Genomic DNA, 20,984 nt, shown 5'->3' with positions numbered 1-20,984 from the left:
ACTGCTCTCCTATCAATCACTCAGTCTTGAAACACCAGAATGTCTGTTTTAAAAATCAGTAGGTCCTGTCATTCAAACTGCTGCATTATCTCTCACATCTATTTCTACAACTCCTTTCCTAGTTTAAGCCATTCCATACGATCTCATTCCAAGCTGGCTTTCCAAACTAATCACCGGCAACAGACTCTCTCAGATGTAATTACACTGGTCTACTTACATTTTTTCCCTTCATATTTGACATGTATGCACAATATACCCACTATCCAATGGGTCTTTTCCATCTACATTTCCCTCCTAAATCCTACCCATCTACATAATGGAGCAAAAAGATTTTCAATATCGGTTACAGCCTTGATTTATACTTCTTTCCTTTAGAAATTCTTCATTTAAGTTCTGGAAAGAGAGTCTTTCAAACAAGTATTCATCAAAATTATATTAGGCTTTTTCATAAGAGAAACAAAACAAAAGAGTCTAGTTGTTCTTTCTCCTTTGGCATCTATATAGCAAATACACGATTAGGTCAGTGTTTGTCTTATATTTACTAACGTATGAGAAAATGGTAACCTATTTCTAAAAGTCACAGTCCAAATATGACAATAGTATAAAACATCAAATATAATGGAAGTGAACCAGGAACCCAAATAAGGGAAGAAAAACTAGAAAAGTTAAAAAAAAATCCAAGTATTTCTATTTTATTGGTACAAATTTTAAATCACTAAAGCTGGATAAAGTTTCAAATTTTGTCTCACTTATATTTCAGTGGTAATATAATTGAATTGGATTTTTCTCCAGGATGAAGTATTTGTTTCTTATATTCCAACCATCATCAAGGCATCACTAGATATTAAATGACTATGCTTGCCCATTGCCCATCAGTCTAAAGAAAAGGAATTAATCAGGAAGAGGATGTTTATTTCAGTGTCTTTTCTTTTTTCTTTTTTTCCTTTAGAAGGGTGGGGCTTTCACAAAAATGGTGAATCACTTATGGTCTCCATCTAGTATAAAGTAATAACAGTTTATGTCTCTGTTTTAAAAAATCTTTTCTGTTCATGATTTTTAGAAAGCTTTTTACAGATATATTGGATTCAACATATTTGATACTATTTTATTAGAAAGCATATTTTACTTTGCCAGTGGGGAAAATGATTTTTAACCAGTTTTCTTTCTTACTGTGAATTAAATCTAAGACATGGAGCACTTGCAGGTGGTTTTAAACTTTAAAACAATGTTTCCTGAAGGCCACAGATAAATAATTATTTAACAAACTAATAGTACCTCCCATTGTTGTCTCCCTAATACAGCCATGTTCTTCTTTAACCTCATTAAATAGGACATATAGGAAGTCTGTTCAAAATACATGAACTTGTAATTACAATTGAAGGGAAATCCTCAACCAGCTGTGGAGAAGGGAAAGATTAGAATATGATAGTGGCTTAGAATAATGAAGGGAGAGATTGTAAAGCTGATGAAAGATGAAGGGAAAGAAAACTCTACTTCCAAATCCTTAATCTGTATTACCATAACCCAAATTAAAATACAAATATCACATAAACTAGGTTCAAAAAAAAATTTAGTATATGTATTTTTGTCCACTCGTATGATCCATAGGAAAGTTTTTATAAGGAGTGTTTCAATCTGTATTTTATTCTCTAAGATTTTCTAGTAACATATTAACTATTTTGACAATAATATTTGCACTCATATCCAAAAAGACTGGGTTTATTTTTCTTTAAGAATCTTGTAAAATGCATCAAAATTTGTGGGTTCTAAGCTAGTTTCTAGCTAATTTGATAACTTTTAAGGATCATATTTATGTGTTATTAAAAAAACTCTAAAATCTTCTAAGTGGAACAAAATTAATTTTCACAGTAAAACAATTATGAAAATTCCAGTGCTTAACATACTAATCTTTATAAAATTTTCTAAGAATAGTTTGAATTTATTATTTAAGAATAGTAATAGTTTTCTCAAGTCTGCATTTTTACGTTGACCATATTAAGTAACATATGCACTCAATACTATATATGAACATGCATGAAGTGATCCAGCCTAGTAACTTTGAAAAATAAAAGTTTTTTGCAAGTGACAGTTTTGTGAGGTCACTTATTTTGACATGTATAATAATAGTAAGTTAATGCTTTATGTGGATTTTTTTTATGTTTGTGAAAACTTCACTGATATCCATTCCAATCATTTTAATAATGTTTCTTCAAAATGATTAGAATATTTGATATTTGTTGAGGATTCAATATTTATTTAATACCAAAAACATAATTTTGCTTTCCTAATCAGGAGAAAGATTTGACAAATATTGGACAATTAACAATTAAATGATCAGGCTAATATGAAAAGAGCATTATTTCATTTAATTTGAATAATTTTCACAACTATTTTGAATAAAAGCTTCATTTTGTTTTGTTGACCATGTTTTGTCATAAAATTGATTTATTTAGGAGTAAAATTGTTACTTTTTTAAATGCTAAATTTCCCTCCCTACTTTGTTAGTCTTAATAAAATCAAAGACTTTGGTTGTACTCTAACTAAATCTAGAGAGCTGATCACATGCTCCTTTATGCAATTCCTCATACTTTTTCAACATCCAAATAATGCTATTTTATAGCCATATGATGGACTTTTATCTGCTCTATAAATCTGCAGGCAATTGTTCATTAATAAAATTTGAAAATAAGTATCAAAGTATTCTTTGATAAAAAAATCAATAGATTTTAATGTGTTTTAATGTTCTTGCTATCTTTAACACATGTTCAAAGAAAATTAACTCACCCATGGACATGTGATATCTTCATTTTTTTTTAATGTCATGTTATGTTTCTGTCTCAGGAAGCCTTCAATAATACTAACGTAGGAAAAGATGGCAAAGAACGTTCATCAGTACACATACACTGCAAATTTTTACTGAGTAGGCAAACCACTTAAAGGACTGAGTGCTCCTCCAACAATCAATTCACTAGTCATCTGGCAGAAATGTAAAAGTGTTTGAAGAAGTTTTCTGGCTTCCTTATCGACTATCAACATTTTAAGCCTTGAATTTTAGAAGCTGAACCTATTAATAGCTAAAAAGTAAATTTAGAGTCTAGCTCTTCAAAAACCATTAGATTTGTAAAAATGAACCTATTAACTTGAAAAATAATGAAACCATGGGAGTGTTCGTCTAGTGCTACTTGATTAATAAAAAGACAAAACAAAACTATTGTGCAATGGATCCTGGGATCACAGATTTAGGGAGGAATGAATAATCCTTCATCAAAGAGCAGAAGCTTATCCACAAGGCTTCCTATTCCCTATGGGATATCCTTTAAAAGTAATAAGGAGGATTGTAAAACTATGTAACACTTTCTCATCTAAATTAGCCACTTATGCCAGTGCTTCCTAACCATGAAAGAACTAGAACTACACCAAGATAGTTTCAAGACCCTAAGAAAGGGAAGAAAGCAGGCTGTGAGTTTATCATTCATTATCCCAAATTTAAACAGTTATATCCAGAATCAAAATTGAACTTGGGGAGTAACTGAAGAACAATACAGTACCATTTTTAAAAAGCAACAACTCACAAAAGGAACCTCAGCATTTAATTAAAATATCAAGATTTTCTTAACCCTGTGGACTTTTTAAAAAGTTTGTTTTCATCTCTAAGTTAAAGACTTTGTAAATGAAATATTCACCTTTAGAAGATCAAATGACATCAATATAAATCTATCTCATATACATGGTTAAAATTAAATTTGTCATTTACTAGTAATCTGTATTTAAGTAGGTCACACAATTGTTTTTGCTGATGGTTATTTAAATGAAATAGTCATTTCATTGTGCCAAAATTCTCACTTGCAATATAATGTAGGTAAATTAATTTTTATCAAGTAATGTGTGAAGAATTAGCTGATAGCAACGCAGGAAAATTGTTCTGCTATTTCTTTCAGATTCATAATTTTTTACATGTTATTAAACTTCAGCATTAAATAACCAACAAACTTTTATTTGAATAAGCAGAAGTTTATATAATAGAGCAGAGTGAGATTAAGTTTCAGCCACTTCTATATTTAATAAGGGTTTGCCTTTTCAATTGATGTCATAGAGTACAAGGGGAAATAAATGCTAGTATAATGCCTACAGCTTGATTGGAATTGTCTTAATTAAATACTAATAAAGGGAGGGCATATTTTTTAATTTTATATTTATTTTAAAAATCAATTCATTCACCATGCTTGATTAATGATTTTACCCAAATATTTTAAAACACTATCCTTTACTTTAGGAAACAGAATTAACTATTTGTTCATCTGTGAAGATGTTACATACACATTTTAAGGTGCTATGTATATGATAGTCAATAAGTTACACAATTCTTTTCTCATTTGGAAAACCTGCTCTTTTATTTTCATTTTTTCTCTTTTAAATGTATAAATCATATTCAACTTTTCCTTCATTTTTACCTAACAATTAAAAATACTCAGAACATAATTTTTAACCATATAAAAAAACCATAAGGTACTTAGTTAATTGACTTGCTGAAATAAGAGAGACCAGTGACAATTAAATGTTTTGAAATAAATAACATTTATCTATTTACATCTTTAACCAAAGACTACTAAACTTGCAAAAACTGTGAAAGGGTGTTTCATAATATTAGAAGAACTATAAATTCAAATAAATTCTACTGTGTAAATTCTATTTATAAATCATTTTTTCAGGATATAACAAATAACTCAAATTTTGATGATAATGCAATTATGTACCAATGCATTTGCATTGGAAAATAAGCTGTAATAACTTTAGATATTTTTCTTTACTAAATGACTTGATGCATATAAGACATGAACTGTTACTGTGCATTTTACTTAAATTATATTTATAGTTGTTTCCCTTTTATTTTGTTTTACTAACTCATAATTACTAAAAAAAAAATCTTACTTATAGATAAAAGTAACTTACTAGTGTGATTTGTCAACATTTAGGGATGCTATATCTCTTTCAGAGAACGTTCAATATAAGTGACCATCAGCAAAGTGTTTCTTGTAAAAAAATAAAATTATAATAAAATATAAACCAGTGTTGATGTTTGGCATGGCAGGCTATACTGGAAAACTGGGAAGTCACTTTACAACCATTCATCTTTTTTTCTTGGTTGACACCGTAATATGATCTGAATATTTTGAAACTAAATATTAAAAGTTGAATCTGAGAGAATATCAAGTTTGAATAATTTGGATTTCAAAGTTCACATACTAAATAAATAGTTAACTTTAGTTAACTTAAATTAAAGTCCGCCCCATACATGTTTTCTTAGTGGAAAGAAGCATACTTCATTTAGAAAGTGAGCAATATGACTGATAATGAATGTATTATATGGGGGAAAATCTTGCTTCTTGCAATATCTGAGAGCATCACTAGTAAGTATTTAGCAAGTCTGATGTTTTCACTACAATTTGAAGTAGAACATACATACGTTTCCTCTTACAAAAGAGGTTCACCATTTTCAAATTTTAAAAATTTTTTGTGTATTATGTGATAATATTATTGAATATGACAATAATTGATTTTCAGTTATTTTTATGGCAACTACTAAACATCTAGCATAAACACTACCTTATATGGTTGTATAGTACTTTAAATTAGAAGAGGATTATCATAATTTTGTAACAGTAAAAGAAAGAACAGATTTTTTTCATGCTAAAACTGAGCATAAACTTGTTTAATATGGACATCTACTGCTAAGCAAGAGACGCACATCTCTAGTTTAATTATTCTTTTGCCCATATCACTAATTTAATTATTCTTAGCATTTTAAAATTCCCTACCTTTTTATTCTTACCTAATCTTGAAACCAAATTTAAAGGTGAAGGAAAATGAATTGTAAAGTCTAATGATTTCTAGCATTTTCCACATTTATTAATCTAGTTTATGTTGAAAAACATTATATCACACTAATTTCTTTTAAAATTTTGACATTTGCTTTTTTTACTCTCAGCAAGAAAAAAACATTAAAACATATTCTTCAAGAATTTAAGTACTAACAGACTACTTCTGAACTTGTAAGAACTTTTAGATCATAAGTAAAATAATAAAATACATTTTTTCTTTCTTTCTACAACTGTTTAAAATAAAAAAAAACCTTATTCCACTTATTCCATAGCTATTTAAAACAATAATCCCTTCGCTAATTTCTTCAATCAGCATATAGAAAAGAAATTTAGCTGCTAATTTTAATTATTCAAAGAATTAGGTTATCTATTAGCTAATAATACATAATTATAAAGATTACGTCCAATCAGAATGTTTGTTTTACAAAAGATACTCTAGTCATTTTACCAAAGTAATCTAATTTACATTAAACATGTACAATATTCATAAATATCTTATAAACAGTCTATTACAAAGAATAGCATACATTCTATTTTGGTGATTGAAATTAAGGTAAATTAATAATTTTTCAAGTAACTCCATAACCTACCTTTAAGCATATATTCCAGGAACTTTAGTTCTCATTAGATATCATTTCAGTATAGGAGTAACATTCTGAAACACAATGGAGATTGCTGTAGTGGTTCCTGAGAAACTACCTCTCCTTTGGAAACGCCCCTATTATCCAAGAGACATCTCTTTATGCTGACACTGGGTCAACAATTTCAATTATAAGAACTTAGGGGAGTTTCGCTTCACTGAAATTATAGTAACAAGTTCTAATAAAGGGTAAAGTATTCCTTTTTATGGCAAATTATGATTAACCTCTCAATTGGAGACACTTAAGATGCTGCCCAAAGAACAGTATTTTAAATTTGACTATTTCAAGTTAAAACAATATGAAAAGAGACTGTAAAATAAACTTCAGCAAATGAAATTATGGTATTTAAGAAATGGTAAAATTACTAAATTTCACCAAGTAAGTTACATCTTTACAGATCAATGATCTCTTTAAAATTGCAAAGCAAATGGTCCTAGAAAATAAATCTGATATGTGGACACACACACACACACACACACACACACACACACACACACAAAATCCTTGCAAAAAATCAAATTCCTTAGCTTTAGACCAATATTCATAAAGGTCATGTGCGCACTTAGCATTTTTAGGTAAAGTCGTCTTTGAATATTTACTTTTCTATCTATAGGAAAGAAGCAAATTGGTTATTTTAAACATTATTGGTTAATATGGAAAACAATATTAATAGTACCAATTAATAGCCCATCTTCTGATGTCATATTTAAAAGTAAACCAAACTTTGCTTCAGGCTTATGCAGTAAGTATTCATGATAAAAATTTGCAGTGCATCTGTTAGTAAAAACAAACTACTTGTGAAATACAAAATAAGCTCAAAGGACTTCCACTCAATGTAAAAGATCTAACTCTACCATTTAACATTTTTATCCAGAGACACACTAGACCTATGTCATTGTTATTAAATAAATGTGGATCATTGACAGGTCAATCAAGTCATGTCCCCTAAATAAAGCGAAACAACAGCAAAATGTCTAAGGTAGTTCTGTAATATAGGTATTAGTTCTGTATCAACAGTTTTATAATACAATGTATTTAATATAATTTAATATGAACAGACGAATGAGAGTATTTCTAAACAGAATGAAATCTGTGAACTAGAATTCTCAAAGCAGTTCATTATAAGATAAACAATTTTCCTTATAGTGTAAAAGATGAAATATAGAAAAAATAAAGACAGCAGAAAGTAATGACTCTGGAAAAGCCCCCATCAAACACCTTGCATAGGTATATAATAAGGAATAGAATATATAATATATAAACTGTATGGTATAATATATATGTTAAAGTATATAATAAGATAGTTTTGTGATCATAATATTATGTAACAGGCTGGATTACAGTTACATTTCCATAGAAAATATAACTGCATTAAATCCCTTAAAAGAATGAGTTATCTCAGTAAAGCCATATAATTCAGAGTTAAGACTGCCACCTATCACTTACTTGTCTGAAAAGTCAGTGTTACATAGCTTGGCCTTTTCTAAAGTCTTCTTGTAATATTAGAAGGAAAGTCTTCTAGCTTCAGTTCAAAAATGATTACTTTTTAGTTACCTATAATATTTTTAAAATAATTGTCTCATATGATTGTATTTTAGGATCAACTAAATATATTTTGAGTTGGACAGGAAATCCATTGTACTGAAAGAGCTAAGTGAAATAATACTGTCTACATTTAAGATATAAATTTCAAAATTACCCAATCACCTGGATCATTTAAACCAATCTTATAGATTAATATGTGAAAAAATATTCTAAAATAACCAACTTTGTAATAGGATTAAGGAATATTTAACTACTAAAGTGGGCTCCCATTATTGGGACCATGTTTTAATGTGTTGATATTTTATATTCCAAAGATTATCTAGGTATAATCTTTGAATATATCTAATAGGTCATTCTAGTTGTTTAAAATGATTTTAATTATTTCAAGCAGAAAGCCTACCAAAATATTTCATGTAAATATTCTATCTTACAGAGAAGTAGATTAAAATATAAATAAAAACTGAGGTTTTAGACTTTAGTATAAAGAATAATGTCACAGTAGGAACTTAACATGTACTAAAAAAAAAAAACCAGAAAGCTACCTCTTTAAAATAAAAGTCTCACATAACTCAGGCTATATGACAGTATTTACCTGTTTTAATCTTGCCTTCTGTGTTCTTAATACCTCAAATTATTTGAACTGCAAGCATATACCACACTAAGCTGTGCGATATTAACAAAAGATCAAGAAAATCTTAACATAGTCTTCCAGAATAACATAAAAGCTGATAAATCCATGTCAGATAATGTATAAATAAGAAACAAATGCAAATATCACAGTAGGAATGATAATATCCACTATCTTTTCAGTTTCAGAAGAGGATGCAGAATTACCTCCACGTGGACTTGCTTTTTTGTTGTTGTCAGGATTATACCCAGCACCTTATAAGTAAACTTATAACAAAAGCACAAGATTTATATCTACAATTCCAAGAGTTTCTAGAATTTTCAACTTGAGTATTAATGTAATCATATAAAAATAACTCAGATTAAAAAACAATAGTCATGATTTACATAATCCTTTGGTAGCTAAAAAGAGATAACCTAAAAAGCATTTTATATATAGAAATAAATGTGTTTTCATTTAAAATGTATTAATGAATTATCTTTTCACATAAGAGCCTTATTTTATACAACTCGTGTAAAGTTCTAATTGGATCTCACAAAGTATATATTAAGTAAAAGACCCAGCATTCTAAAATTCTAACATGGTATAACAATTGTTTTGAAACAAATGACTTCTCAAGATGGTGAGGTATAACTATCAATCACCAACAAGTTAATTCTACATAATAAGGCAGGTTTGGATGCAGACTGATCCATTGTGGAATACTGTATCTAAAATTGATTACAACAGCACTCAAAATGAATGCAGCCCTCCAAACCACTTCTTTGCTCAGAAACATTAATCTCAATTAGAAGGAGAGCTTCATAATGGTAATGCTTGGTATGAAAAAAGTATAGAATAAATCAGGTTTTATAAGACACACCAATTAATCAGTTTTAGAACTAAGAAAGCTTTTTTAAAGGCAAATTTTTGAAAAATAAGGAATGTTTAAAGCTCAGACATTTCCCAAACTTCCAAAGTATTTGATTGTTTGCTTGCTTGTAATTATGGAGCATTTTCTCAAATTTTTGACATGGTTCATAAAAACTTTTTTCAACTGTATTATGTTGTTGAAGTATCCTTTAAAAAGAATTTTTAAAAATTCTGAATGCTCCTGTGAAAAACTTTTCTCCAAGAGATAATATTCAGATTTAACAAGCATCTAAGAACATTGAATTTAAAGAATGATTTCTGGAAGGTACATGTGTTTTTCCAAAGACAGGAGAGATTATCAGACTGCTCATTCATCATGTTATCAACTTTAAAGCAAGTTAAAGTGAGTTCTGAGTTAAAATTAACTTAATGCTTTTTAAAATTATCTAATAAAAGCACATAAAGATGATAAGCAGAGTATGATTTTCCATGCTAATAGGTTTCACTGCATATCTTCATGTACAATTGACTTCCACATCTGCCTCAGATAAAGAGGAAAGCCAATTTATTGTTACTATTCTATGCCATGATTCATAGGGATACTGAGCTAAAAAGTTGTATTTTTAAAAATCATATAATTTTTTCAAAGGATAAAGATAATTTGGGGGAAAAAAGGAAATATATATGCATGATAGAACCAGAATAAATGCCAATCAACTAACATATTTGCACTTTATGATGCTGCTGGTCTCAAACTTTTATCATAAGTAAAGGGCTGATAAAGATTTGGGATACAATGTGCCAGAAACACACTTCAGCATTTCTAACTATACTTTTATGTCAACTGCAATAATAACATTCTCTTAACATCCAATTCTAAGATGTTCTAATATTTCAGATATTTAATTTAGCTCCTAATTATAACTACATTCACCTCTCTTATATGTTATTCGCTTGACTGTGTGCAGAGAAGATAATTACTACTGGCTCAAAGAGCTTAGCTGAAAGACTAGTTTGAACTTGCTAACTGGATTATGAATGCTAATCTGAGTTTCCTTTTCAAAGAAATGTTAAACTACTCACTCTATTTAGGGAGATTCTGCTGCTTTTCCTAAAACCTTATTTTAGTTTTCACACAGGAAAAAAAAGTTCACTTTCTTCAATAGCTACCCTATTGCCACACCCTTAAAATCAAAACAGAAAAAAACCTATATAATTTACTCAGACTACTAGTGTACTTAACATAACACATCTTCAAAAAAAAAAAAAGTAAACAATCATGTGCATTAATAGAAATTTAAGAGTAATTACTATTCTGCTATGGGTGGCTTTCTTTTAAAAAATAAATCTGCAGTACCCAAAAGGGTCTCAAAATATTCAGTGTCTTCTAAATATTGATTACTGACATAGTATATATATATATATATATATATATATATATATATATATATATATATATATATATATGTATATACTGCTCTCCAATTGCAATATGTTCCATAGCTATCAGTAGAGAAATTAATTTATGTTTCAAAACCTGAATAATACAAACATTTAAATTTCATACTCTCAGGGAGTATGTTTCCTTCCAAGGAACTATTTTGGATACTTAAAATACTTAAAATATTTCATTTATAATTTTGCACTGATAACACTAATATTTAAATTTTACATAGTATTGAAACAAAGATTTTAATATATATTCAATAGGAAAAGAAAGAATATAATCTTGGATATAATATTCTGCCATAAATTAATAAAATGTATGTTCAGTTATTTAAATTTAAAGATACTGTGTAAAATTTGTAAATGACTTTTAACTATCAAACTTACATTTCACAACATTTAGTGAGACAAGTATTGTTACTGGACTATTTTCATTTTAAGACCACGAATTAAGTATTTTTTTTTTTTTTTGCATCTCAAATCACTAATTTGAAATTTGGAAAGCTCATAGAAAAGATTACATTAAGAAATATAGGGCAAGAAGATTAAATAATTAAAATTTTAATGAAGAGTGAACAAGTCTTAGTATATCTGAAAGACCATTTAAACCATTTAAACTAGTTTTTAAATTAGAGTTATAAAAACTCAAAGTCCTTGTTCACTAGACAGACCATAAATACTTAATTTCCCCAGGTGGGCAAGGAAAGATACAATGCTTCTAGACAAAGTTACTAAAACAACTAAACTAAACATATTTAAATTTAGATCTCTAACAATGTTACAATATTTGACTAAAAAACCAATAACTGATGCCAATCCTAATCATGTTTTCTTCTTCTTCTTCTTTTTTAGTGATAGAAGGGAAAAGTAGTACCTGAATATATATTTTAGTCTAGAAAAGACCACCCAGTGGATTCTGCCAGTGTCGACAAATGTTTGACAAATACATTGTCAGAAGTCAAGAAATATAGTGTTATGAAGAGACAATGAGCCACAAAGATCAGAGAGAGCTGGAGTTGTATAAAGATGTGTCACAAGTCAAGCTAGGACAACAGTTTACACTCTCAGTCCACTGCACAATAAAAGTGCCTTAGTACTTTTATTTATCTTTAAAACATCCTCTAATGACTTTATAAAACAAATGAGTTTGCTATATCAGAAAAAAGCCTTTTTTTTTCTTTTGGTCCTCTATCCACAGGAGAATAAAATAGTCTGCAAGTCACCAAACACAGTTACCTTGTAAGTGTGGCAGAAAGTAATAGGTGCTCAACCTACACAACTTAAGGAGTTGAAGAATGATCAGGAGGAAAGAATCTTCTAATAAAACCCATTTTAATTTACTGGAGGGAAATATGATATAGACAAGACACCAGCCTTTTGACACAGGAATGTGTAAACACACAGCCATAGTCAACTCAGTTTATTTGGTGCTGCTGTGGTGATTCACGGAGTCCCAGATCAAGTTTCAACCATGAATCGCCACTTCGAATACCCCCCACCCTTTTCCAACTTGGCTTTCTCGGCAGTTTAGGAAACATGTTCTGCACTTTCCCCGGAAATAGTGGACAACCTTATGTTTCAGGTACCCAAGAAGCCCAGTGCAATACTACTAAACTAGGATGAATCAACAGCAGCTCCGTAATAAAAGACAGGAATGTATGTGTGTATATGTGCGTGTGTGTGTGTGTGTGTTGTCTGAGGTGATCTGTGATGATCACGATCAGAAAAAGAGAGAACTAATAACTCTCATTAAATATCTAGCTTGTTGGGACAGACATCCTCCCCTTACAGCCGCCGGGTCTGTTGCCTCTTAGGTAGGAGCTCAAAGCCAAGCACGATATCCAAGCCAGAGTCAGCAGGTAAAGTTCCCACCTGAGAACAGAGCTAACAGTAGCGAATAGTAGCGGAACAGCAGAGCGCAAGGACGTGAGTGGAGGATCTAGCTGGGGAAAGAAAGCCTAGGAAGAGACAGGCACGGAAAGACCTCCCTCTTTATCTAGGGGCTTTAACAACTTGCTCTCTCCATCCCTACTCTGGGAAAGGGGAGATGATAGGAGGTTCTTTCTTCGAAGGTCTTACTTGGCAGTAGCTGAGCAAAAGCGGTGGCAGCGGCTTCGGAGACGGCATCCCTCCCCCACTGCCTTTCTAACCGGGCACTAGGACCCCAGAAAAGAGCAAAGCACAGCACTTACCCAAAGCTTTCAGCTCGGGCGCTTCCTCTCCTCTCAGTATCCCGGCAGCACCGTCAAGACTAGCATCACACACGCAGCACTTTGCCAAATTCAAAGGAGAAAAGGGGGAGGGGGTGAGGAAAAGGAGGAGGACGAGAAGGGGGAGAGGAACCGGTGGGGAGACAGGAATGGAGGGAAATGCAGGAGATTGGGAAAGAAAGATGGGGGGGGGGCGGGAAAAATACAGCAAGTGTTACAACTTCCTTTCCTTCCCAACACCCCTGCTTGAAGCCTGCGAGGGACGGAGAGAGGGGAGGGAAGGAAACACTGAGCCAATGAGTTCACTTTCTTTTTCTCCTCCGCACTCTCCCCTCTCTTCCCTCTCCTCCCCACCCCTACTCCCTAGCCCACTCTAACCTCCACCTCTTCTGATGGGGCGGGTAGGGAGTTTACTCTTCTCTCCTTGAAAAAGGGAGGAAGGAGAAGAGAGAGGAAGAGGAGGAGGGAGAGGGAGAGGTAAGGGAAACCAAGCTGGTGGGACTGAGAGAAACATCGAGGACCTTAATTGTGTGACATGGGAAACCCCGAAGGGAGAAGCAGCACAGCGGTACAAGCCGCTGGGCCAGATACACACGCGCACACACGCGCACATGTGTGTGATGGAGAGGGAGGGCGGGTGAGAGAGAGAGAGAGAGAGAGAGAGAGAGAGAGAGAGAGAGAGAGAGAGAGAGAGAGAGAGAGAGGGAGAGGAAGAGAGAGAGAATGAGAGAGAGAGAGAGAAAATGAGAGAATGAGAGAGGGAGAGAGAGAGAGAGAGAGAGAGAGAGAGAGAGAGAGAGAGAGAGAGAGAGAGAGAGAGAGAAGCCGAGAGGAGCCTACCATGCGCTTCCCCCTGGCAAACCGAGGGAGAACCCAATCACAGGGCGATCCGGACCGAGCTGTGATCATTTATAATCCTTGACTCAACCTCTCCACCACTTGTCAAGATGACAGGTACTTTATTTCTTCTTCTTCTATTATTATTATTATTATTTTTTAAAAATCCTTTTTTTACTGCCTTTTTCTGTCAAATGAGATTTGCTGGACTGAACCACGTTTGCGTCAGCTCCCTCCCTCGCGTCTGTGTTGGTTAATGTAAAGCACCGAGGCTCCCATGCTGTGACCAATCAGTGCATCTACTACTATTGCAATGATTTAGGGGTCATCCATGAATAACACTCCACAGTGATGAATGGCTCTCTGCAGCTTTCTGCCCTGATGAGGGTGTCTGCACGCTACTGATTGCAAACACTAATGAACTTACAGCTCCATTAGATATTCTCTTACTAACAATGTGTGGGGGGCGTTTGTATGTTTTGTTGGGGACTGGGGAGGGAAGTTCGGGGTAGTGGTTCTGGTAGTAATTGCATTTGGCAAGGGGAAATACTTCGCCCGTAAAATTAAACCTTTACTCTTTCTGAGGGGAAAAAAATACTTTTCTTGATGTTTCTTAGGGTAAGCACATTAGGTCAGCTGAGTCACCGGAGAAAGTAGGAGTCTTAAAACGCTGCCTGGAGAATTGCTTCTAAGTCTGAAGGGTATAATTAAGGCTTCACACCCCTGCTGGGCAGATCCAGCCTTACAGTAGCTCGGGGGAGAGAAAGGGAAAAAAAAAAAAAAAAAAAAGATCAGCGATTGCTAAAGCCTGCTGTCCGAAACTCAATGAGCAGAAATACACCTTTTGGCCAGTCGGGGGTGGATTGTATCTGTGTGTGTACGAGGATGGAGGTGGTGGGGTGTTTTCTGAGAACTAATAAGTGAATACTTAAAAAGCTTGAGATCGGCAGGTCTACAGAACAAGTGGTCACTGCCACCTCCAACACTGCTTCGTTTTGTAAACCCAAAGCTTGAACATTTCATCAAAAGAGACTATTTAAGGCCAATTTTATAGTTTATCTGATTTCGAATAAAACCACCAAATGCTGACCCTGAAAGTTAGGTAGAGGCATATTTTGTTTCCTGTTCTCTGTTGCTACATTGATGACCAACTCACATTAGAGTCCCTTTAGTGGGGTGGGTGTGGGATTGGACAAACACTTTTCTTTCCCTTTTCTTCCCTCCTCTCCCTTTTCTGCAGACTGTTCACTTGAGGAAGTGTCCAAACTGTCTCAAGTTCACGCAGTCTGGTAGTTTTCAACACCGAGTCACTGTTGCTATGTGGAACGGTTCGCTGCTTTCCCCCGACTCCAACATCTGTCACCTTTTCGGTTCAGTAGCTATGGGCTTGGCCGCCTCTTCAGGCTAGGGTGAGTGTGAGTGTGTGTGCGTACCCGCGTGTACAAATGCCAAGTGTCTCTTAGGGGTGAGCCCCAGGGAAGACAGCGCGCAGCGACTCTTTAGCATGGAGGTCCAGGGGAAGCTCTCTGCCCAGTGGGAGTCGCGTCGCTCCCCGAGAGAACCAGCGCGTGTGTTCCCAGGCTGCTCTGGAGTCAGTCGGGAGCCTGCTAGGGGAGTGCAAGGATTTCCTGGGCATCGCTCTTTCTCTCTCCCACCTCTTGCTTACAGGCTTGCCTGCATTTTGGTGATATGAAAGATTGACCTAGGTCTGACTCAGAAGAGAAGGAAAACTTGGCTGGTAAAATGGAAGCAGGAGTGTCTTAGGGGAAAAGTCTTGAAGACTGTGCAAGGGGCTAGGGACTTGAGAATGATTACCCCACTTCCACTCCGACCCCACGGAAAATTCTGGAGAAATTAGCAGAATCCCCAGATCTCCTTTTTATCAATCCAGGAACCAAAATACTCTGTGCTCCAGAACTTACTAAGTTATTTACAACATGATATAGGGACTAAAATATTGGTAATGGTTGAACTTGAATTACCGAATGTGGTGGGGAGTTCATGTCATGTTGCTGACGCAAAGAAGCAAAGAAATTTTTTTTGGTGGGGAGGCAAAATAGTAGTTATAATATCAATTTTTCTGTCACTGTTTCATTTATATTTGTCTTTCTCTATTTCTGTCTGTTTTTTCTCTCGCTTTACTTCTCAATCTCGCTGCTTTTCTGTCACTCTCTACCTCTTCCCCCTCTCTCCCTACCCCTTCCTTACAATCCCCAGCACGGTGAAATGCAAAGATTAGTTGTTTTGTTTTTGGTTTTGTTTTTAAGGGAAGAGATCAATTAAATCCTAACTAAAATGATATCACTTTCTTGATCTTTAAAAATACTAGCTAAAAGCTTAAGTATACATAACTTTCGATTGACAGACTCAACTCTGACTTAACTTGTTGAGACATCTGATCTCAAACGATATTAATAACGTGTAACTTTATGCAGCTCAGTCTAAATGTAAGCAAAAATGGTGAAAGTCTTTTTTCAGCTCTAAGATCTACTCCAAAAATATTTTCCCCCTTTTAAGCATGAGATCTTTCTCTTAATGACCTTTTGGGTTTTTTTTTGGGGGGGGGGGGGAGGATAAGAGGAAGAAGGATATAACTTTTACTTAGTAATATGTTGTCAACAAAATTATATTTCTACCTAAGGTTCTTAAAATGATAAGGAAATAAGGCAGGTATAGATTCTGAAGGAATATGAGTATTAAGCAAGCAAGGAGGAAATGACAAATGGACAGAACAGAAATAATAGGTGCTACTGATATAAAGACAAAAGAGAAATAGTTTCTGCTCTCAAGCAGCTTACATTCTAAGATGATAACATGTACACATAAAGATCTATAATAAGTACACATGTAGAATATAGAGTAAATATTGATTACAACCAATGTGGTCTCTACTTTCCATAATTACTCATAGGATAGATACTAATAATAGATTTAAGTAACTTCAGAGATAATCTAGTTCCAAATTCTTCATGTTACATCTTCAAAGTTTTCAGTTTGTAAAAGATAACATTAATGTTGAGCATATAAAAATTAAGGGAAACCCTCAAACTAATATTGCCCTTAGCTTTTTATTTCAATTTTGTTGAACATTTGTATGTTCATTGTAGAACATCCTGAGAAAGGTAAATTTTGGCAAGCTACTCCAATATAACCCCCCCCCCTTGCCATACACAGTAGTTTAAGTTTGAAGTATGATCTTTATAAAGAAGTTTTCTTTACCATCTTAGACCATTGAGAAAAGTTTAAGTTGTGCACAGCCAAATTGTATGACATGTTTCCTCTTTCCAAATTAATCCTCAGAAAGCCAGAAGGCATCTCGATCTGTGACCATCATGGCTTTTTGCCTCTCTGTGGTGCTATGGAAGAAAGGGGATAAATCCTCCTTATACAGCAATTTTCACCACAATAAAACCCAAAGCAGGAAGGAGGTAAAATGTAAGCCATGTCTATGTGCGTCTCCAACCTCTGGTGATTCACAACAAACTATACCCCATGTGTACTTTTGAGTTAGCAGCTTTACACAACTGGTTTTATAATCTGTAATGTACAAAGTTGGGGGGATTTCTTTCTTATTCTCTCTCTCTCTCTCTCTCTCTCTCTCTCTCTCTCTCTCTCTTTCTCTTGCTCTCTCTTTCTCTCGCTCTCTCTCGCTCTCTCTCTCTCGCTCTCTCTCTCTGTCTCTCTCTCTGTCTCTCTCTCTCTGTCTCTGTCTCTCTCTGTCTCTGTCTCTCTCTGTATGACCCTCCTTATTATCCCCTCCCCAGTTCTTCCTTTCCTTCCTTTACTGTCTCTGTCTCTCTCATCCCTATTTTCCTAGGAGACCTTGTTACATAATGTTCAATATTTTAAAAAGGAAAATATGGCCCTGTTGCTTCCTAGCTTTTCAGGGCCTTCCAAGTCCTATCCTTGCCAACTTCCAATTTCATTTTGAGAGATAAACTAAAATGTACTTTCTTCTTATAAGATAAAGAAGTATCTGTGTTGGAAAGGGGGGGAGGATAAAGGGAGAAGGGAAAAGAGTGGGGTTCCTGTTACTGCTGTGTCAACCATCAGATCTACTCTGCTAGTAATAAATTATAATGGATAATAAATCTTGTGTAAGTGTCTGCATCAGCCTAAACGAGAAAGTTCCCATTCCAATTAGAGTCACGTTTTCCTTTTCTTTTTCTTTCCTCTTCCAAATCCCTGAGCAGGATCGGCCTGGGACTGAGTTAACAGCTTGCTTCCTGCTCCCCTCAGAAAACACTGGGGCTGCACGGTCTGTCACCTCGCCGCCTGACTTTCTGTGCATGGTTTGCATGTCAGAGCACTCCTGCGGGTCACCCAGGTAGCAGATTCTCAGCGGAGTCCAGTAGACAACATCCCGACTTCCTAAGCATCCTTTCCCATGGTGGCATCTGCTATAGTAAGCTGGAGTGCCTCTCTGGCGTAGCTGGGGAAGTGTCCGACACTGCAGCTAGCTCACCATTTCTATTGCCTTGTCTTGAAGACTCTGATCAACCTGGCAGTTAAACTCCAGAGAGTGCTGGCAAGTGTGGCCCCGGGACAATATTGGGACAAAGCCAGAGCCTTGGGACCCAGTCCTTTCCCGCCTGCCTCCAAAAGAAAAGACTCAGTCAAGCCAGCAATACTTACCTCTGTGTAACACCCACGTTGATGGGAACCACTGAGAGATAGGGCAACTTGCCAAAAAAAAAAAAAAAAAAAAAAAGATTAGAGATCTGTGGTCGCTGAGGAAGTCCCCAAGTTCGAGGTACTAATCAATGTTGCAGTTAAAAAGTTCTTCCTCAAGGAGCAAGTCATAGATAGTAAACATGTGCCCAACCAGAATATATTGGAACGGAAATCTTTCCTATAAAGCCCTCACACATTGCTTCAGTTTATTATTAGTGTTTTTTCCCCCAATGCCAAAAATAAATCAAATTATTTTCTTTGGCCGTTGAATTGTTGCAAAATTGTAAAGCAAATATTCTAATTTGATCACTTACAAAGTCATAAAATTAAATGGTTGTTTGTAGTGGGAAATATATCCTTATTATTTTAATTAAAGCAAGATTGGACGTTACATCCATCCATCTTGGAACCACCAAATGCATTGCCTATCTTGCAAATCAACCTTTAAATGGGGTCATGTCTTTTCACGACATTAGTTTGTGTTCCACTGCATAAATCCCGACTACACGTGAGCTTGACCTTTGGTGAAAATTATGTACTCAAGCTCAGGATAAGTGCTTACTTGATTTGCTAGAATTTTAGAAAACACCTTTAAAGTCCACACAGGATTTTGAATACAAAAGAATCTTTTTACATTTTTCTACAGTTTATACTAGCTGCTTTTGATTGAGATGCATTTCTGGTTTTAGCGACCACCACATTGATCTTCTCCTAAATCATGTGACGACACTCATAATTAGTCGTTTATATGGAGTGCCTTTAAAGTGTAGCATCTGCTCTATTAACAAGATTTAGTAAGGAGTTTGCTAAAGGTTTAAACTCTGTTGATGGCAAAGATTTACAAACTTGAATCTGGACAAAAATTTTTCAGCAATATAGTTTTAGAGAGTTAACCAAAAAGTCCTCCACATAAAGGAACTTCAATTTTTCAAGGCACAGTCTACATTCTATCTCATGGGCACAATAGTAACTCTCCAGACATAGGATAAAATTTTTTCACAGAATTAAGATTTTAACTACGCTCACTCCTGTTGCTTCAAGGGGAAAAAATCCTAAGGCTTATATTAATACACTTATTAAACTTTTTTTTATTTTGCCTCTCTCCTTCTTCCCATATACTTATTCCTACACTCTTTTATTAAATGTTTGAAAAAAATTAATATATTACTACAAGACTAGGATTTTATTCTATTAACTATTATTAACTATTTCAACTTACTTTAATTTCCCTATAAATATTATTTTAAAAAACCCCAGAAACAAAATATGTAAAGTTAGTGGGAAAAGATTAAAAAAAAGTTTAGGAAACAAAAAGTCAACGAAATAAACTAATAAAGCCTGGAAAATGTACCAGTAATTCAAAATTTGGAGAAAGTTGCTTTAAATTAACACATTTGGATACTAATTGCTTCTTATGTCAAATGCCTAAAATGTTTTATTAAAGGAATTCCTCTTGTACAAGTTTTTTTTTTTTAATTTTGTTGATAAAAATTTGAAGACTCAAGTAGTCTCTGTGTGTGTGTGTGTGTGTGTGTGTGTGTGTGTGTATGTGTGTGTGTTTTTACTTCTCAAACATAAGAGTTCATCTGGTAGTGGGGAAACAATCTCTGTTTGTTCCTCTCTGCTCAGGAGGACTGTTTCTAATTGATCTGGCATGGAATTTAGTTGGAGATGTGTATGTTGCAACCTAAGCACAGTCTCTGTATGCTTTGTAAAGTGATAACCATATGGGCCTTATTTGAAACATTTGAGGATTTTAGCCATTTAACCTGGGTTAAATTGAGCCATAAATTCAACTCCAATGTATATGTCCCGACAAATTTGTCATTGATTTGAATAAGTTGCATCCATACTTCTTCTCTCATATTAATATAAAGATGATGGCTGCATATGGCATATGGAATGACTTGACCAAAGACTGGAATCTACCACTTTGTACTGTTTAAAAGCAAATTCTTCGAATTACACAGGAATTTTCATTTGTTATCACTTTCAATAAAATGAAAATGCTTAAAAATGACCTAGGTAAAGAAAAGACTATATTGTCAAACCTATTTCCTCTTATACTATTTTCAAGTGCACTTTGCTATCATCATGAAGATTTAATTAAGCAAGCTCAGCCAGGCTAAAAGCAAAGCTGTTTGAAGCTGCTACTTATAGAAAAGTATTCAGGACTTATAGAAAATAATTTATTTATTCTTATTCATTTAGGGATATGAGCTGTTGCTGAAGGATTTTTTTTAAGCCCATGACAGAGTTCTAGAGATTTTTT

General features: G+C 34.0%; 1 protein-coding gene and 1 long non-coding RNA gene across 2 annotated transcripts in view; one reads left to right on the top strand and one right to left on the bottom strand.

The window, feature by feature from the left end:
- TENM3 (teneurin transmembrane protein 3) overlaps positions 1–14,253 on the bottom strand; it is an 808,000-nt gene extending 793,747 nt beyond the window's left edge. Inside the window, exons 1-2 of the mRNA XM_051965257.1 lie at positions 14,042–14,253; positions 13,184–13,262 (exon numbers count right to left, since the gene is read on the bottom strand). The gene's annotated coding sequence lies outside the window, so the exon portion shown is untranslated. The remainder of the gene's footprint in view (positions 1–13,183; positions 13,263–14,041) is intronic.
- A 130-nt stretch (positions 14,254–14,383) lies between these two features.
- LOC127540537 (uncharacterized) lies at positions 14,384–20,173 on the top strand. The gene is made up of 2 exons (XR_007948218.1): positions 14,384–15,447; positions 18,232–20,173. It is a non-coding gene; the product is annotated as an uncharacterized LOC127540537 (long non-coding RNA).
- The last annotated feature ends 811 nt before the right edge of the window (positions 20,174–20,984 follow it).

The sequence above is a fragment of the Antechinus flavipes genome, chromosome 6, assembly GCF_016432865.1.
Source record: "Antechinus flavipes isolate AdamAnt ecotype Samford, QLD, Australia chromosome 6, AdamAnt_v2, whole genome shotgun sequence".
NCBI classification, from domain to species: Eukaryota; Metazoa; Chordata; class Mammalia; order Dasyuromorphia; family Dasyuridae; genus Antechinus; species Antechinus flavipes.
The sequence above is the reverse complement of the archived record's forward strand: the minus strand, read 5'-3'. Positions and strand labels throughout refer to the sequence as shown.